At 46.3% G+C, this 3,856-nt stretch overlaps 1 long non-coding RNA gene across 1 annotated transcript; it reads left to right on the plus strand.

Moving 5' to 3' along the window:
• Nucleotides 1–841: 841 nt before the first annotated feature.
• On the plus strand, nucleotides 842–1,714 carry LOC108312211. Its single transcript, XR_001828541.2, has 2 exons — nucleotides 842–973; nucleotides 1,593–1,714. It is a non-coding gene; the product is annotated as an uncharacterized LOC108312211 (long non-coding RNA).
• Nucleotides 1,715–3,856: the final 2,142 nt, after the last annotated feature.

The raw sequence follows: 3,856 nt of genomic DNA on the forward strand, positions 1-3,856 counted from the left end.
GTTGCTTGGGCTGGTCTTGAACTCCTGGGCTCAAGCCATCCTCCTGCCTCAGCCTCCCAAAGTGCTGGGATTACAGGTGTGAGCCCCCACTCCCGGCCAAGAGGTGTGCATTTTAAATTTCTACAGCTATTGCCCAGGGCCTTCAAAAGGTTATCATTCACAGGCACATCAAGGGTATACCTGTAGAGGCAGGGCTCAGTGGTTCACGCCTGTAATCCCAGCACTTTGAGAGGCTGAGGTGGGAAGATGGCTTGAGGTCAGGAGTTCAAGACCAGCCTGAGCAACATGGCAAAACCCTGTCTCTACAAAAAATAAAAAAATTAGCCAGGCATCGTGACACACGCCTGTAGTGCCAGCTACCTGGGGGGCTGAGGCAGGAGGATTGCTTGAGCCCGGGAGGTCAAGGCTGCAGTGAGCTGTGATTGCACCACTACACCTCAGCCTGGGTGACAAAGTAAAACCCTATCCTCCCCCCAAAAAACAAAAAAACCCTACGCCTGTAAGGGTGCTGTTTCTTATACCCTTTTCTACCCCAGCAAGAATTCAGTGCGTCAGGAGAAGCAAATCCCAAATGAGGTAAGTGGATTTTCGATGTGGGCCTGGGTCAGGGCGGACATGGGCTCTGAGGCTGTCCCTGTAGCTGTCTGAGCAGATAAGTTATTTAGAGCTCTTGTTAGTGTGGGTTTTATTAACAAAGGCAGAGTTTGGGGAGGTGAGCCAGAACCGTGCAGCAGCGAGAAGCGTTTTGCAAGTCAGTATTTATTTCTTTAGTGCAGTTAGAACTTAAATACGGCCAAAACATATTCTTATTTTAATTTACACAAACAAATATGTTCCCAGGCTGACACCTCCCGTGCCAAGTTTCCAGGGGAAACAACATTCTACTGTGAGATTATAAACCACTAGAGAAAAGACGAGAATGGAAAAGCCGCCGAGAATTAGCTCTACATGCCCAGAACTGGGCTGCTAAGAGGTGTCTTTTTTTTTTTTTCATTGCAGATAAACCTGCCAGTAATTTTAGCAAACGAAACGTGGAACGTGTCAAGGCCAGAGGATGGAAAAGACTCCAGTTTTGATAAAAGGAGGGCTGCTTGGCTTGGAATCCTCTCTCCTGCCAGTTGGGAGATGCAAAGATGTTTCCAGAGCAGGGCTGATGAATTGAGGGGAGAGAAATGAGCCCAGTATGAGTTGCCTTTCAGGGCCGAGCGCATATAAAACCAAGCAACTTGGAACCGCTCCAAGAGAGGGGATTAAAGCAACATGTTATTCTGAGTGATTGCTTAATTTATTGAGCTGCGGCTGGCTCGGTAATGAAATACAGCCCTTGTAACTGATAACCTCCTGCTGCAATTGAACTTCTACAATTAAGGAATATTTTCTGAGTTGCTCTGGAATGGCTCCGAGTTTTTAGCTTCTGTGGTAGGGTGCTTCTGAACATTTGTTTTCCAAATTTTTTTTTTAAGTATCAGGCTGATGTTAATAAGCAAGCAGCATTTTATTGAGTGCTTTGTGGGAACCAGGAACTTTCTATACTTTATGTCTAATCCTGACAATATCCCGTGAAATAACCCTTATTATTCCCTATTTTACAGATGTGAAGCCACGAGACGTTTGGTAATTTTCTAGAGCAGTGCTATCCAAGATAGTAGCTATTATGGCCCCTTGTGGCTACTGATGTGTAAATTAGTTAAAATTAAATAAAGCTTAAAGTTTACTCCCTAGGTTACACTAGCAATGAGTTCAAGTGCCTGACAGTCCTGTGTGGCTGAAGTTTACCACGCTGGACAGTGCAGATATAGACCATTTGACAGCTGCACAAGTGCTGTTGATGAGCACTGATTCAGATTTCCTTTTTTTGAGATGGAGTCTCGTTCTATCATCCAGGCTGGAGTGCAATGGCTCAATCTCAGCTCACTACAACCTCTGCCTCCTGGATTCAAGCGATTCTCCTGCCTCAGCCTCCTGAGTAGCTGGGACTACTGGTACGTGACACCACGCCCAGCTAATTCTTGTATTTTTAATAGAGATGGGGTTTCATTGGCCAGGCTGGTCTCAAACTCCCGACCTCAGGGGATCCATCTACTTCGGCTTCCCAAAGTGCTGGGATTATAGGCGTGAGCCACCACGCCCATCAGTTTCAGCCTTCATAGCTAGAACCTGGCAGTGCAAGAATTCAAGCTTAAGCTAATGGGCTTTGAAGGCAGAATTCATCCGCTAGCCCAAGAATCAAGGAACAGAGCAGGATTCTAACTCCCACCTACACATTAGAATTATCTGCAATTCTTTTTTTTTTGAGACAGAGTGTAGCTCCATTACCCAGGCTGAAGTGCAGTGGCTCGATCTCAGCTCAATGCAACCTCTACCTCCCGGGTGCAAGCGATTCTCCTGCCCCAGCCTCCCAAGTAGCTGGGATTTTAGGTGCCTGCCACCATGCCCAGCTAATTTTTGTAGCTGTAGTAGAGACAGTGTTTTGCCATGTTGGCTAGGCTGGTCTCAAACCTCTTACCCCAGGTGATCTGCCTGCCTTGACCTCCCAAAGTGCTGGAATTACAGGCGTGAGCCACCATGCCCAGCCTACCTGCAATTCTTTTAAAAAAAGAATGATGGTAGTATCCCAGACCCAGAGAATCTGACTTCATTGTGATTAAGGTGGGTGGGGACAGGCATCAGAGAGTTTTTATACTTCCCCATGTGATGCCACTGTGCAGCCAGGATGCAGAGAAGCTAGTTGTGAGGACCCACACAGAGGACACTGGAAGCAACTGGTTCATCTACTATGAGAACGCAGATACCATGTAAGATCACAGAAACAAGGTGAAAAACCTGTAACCCCAAATTGGAATTGGAAGCATCAATATGAATTTGTGCTGTATTTTTTTTTGTCTTACAAAGTAAAGCAGGTGTTTGCTAGCTCTGTCCACAGCAAAGTTTAGAAATAATGAGCCATCCAGTAGCAGTGAACACCTAGCAGCCAGGTTATGGTCTCTAAATACCACTCCCAACTAGAAAGGGCATGGAGACATGATCAATTCTAGGTCTGAGGCAAGAAAAAAAGTAAAGAGGAACATGGAACATCTGGTCATTCCTTGCTTCCTTCATAGCAAGGAAGCTGTCAATGATCTCTAGGGTTACACTGAAAAGGATGCAGGAGACAACGTGGAGAGGCTCCCAATGGAAGAGTTTGAGCATTATTAAGAATAATGACTGTAGGTCATGTGCGGTGACTCACACCTGTAATCCCAGCACTTTGGGAAGCCAAGGTGGGTGGATCACTTGAGGTCTGGAGTTCGAGACCAGCCTGACCAATATAGTGAAACCATGTCTCTACCAAAAATACAAAAAAATTAGCCATGTGTGGTCGTGTGCACATATAATCCCAGCTACTTGGGAGGCTGAGGGAGGAGAATCGCTTGAACCTGAGAGGCAGAAGTTGCAGTGAGCCAGGATTGTGCCACTTCACTCCAGCCTGGGTGATAGAGTGAGACTCCTATCTCAAAATAATAATAATAATAATGACTGTAATGGATTGAAACATGTCCAAATCTATGAGTTGACAATGATACTTTAAAAGAGCTGGGCACGGTGGCTCAGGCCTGTAATCCCAGCACTTTGGGAGGCCGAGGAGGGAGGATCACAAGGTTAAGAGATTGAGACCATCCTGGCCAACATGGTGAAAACCCATTTCCACTACAAATACAAAAACTAGTGGGGCATGGTGGTGCACACCTGTAGTCTCAGCTACTTGGGAGGCTAAGGCACTAGAATTGCTTGAGCCCAGGAAGCAGAGGTTGTAGTGAGCCGAGAACATGCCACTGCACTCCAGCCAGGTGACAGAGTGAGATTCTTTGTCTCAAAA

This window comes from Cebus imitator, unplaced genomic scaffold (assembly GCF_001604975.1).
Source record: "Cebus imitator isolate Cc_AM_T3 unplaced genomic scaffold, Cebus_imitator-1.0 Scaffold122, whole genome shotgun sequence".
Classification (NCBI taxonomy): domain Eukaryota; kingdom Metazoa; phylum Chordata; class Mammalia; order Primates; family Cebidae; genus Cebus; species Cebus imitator.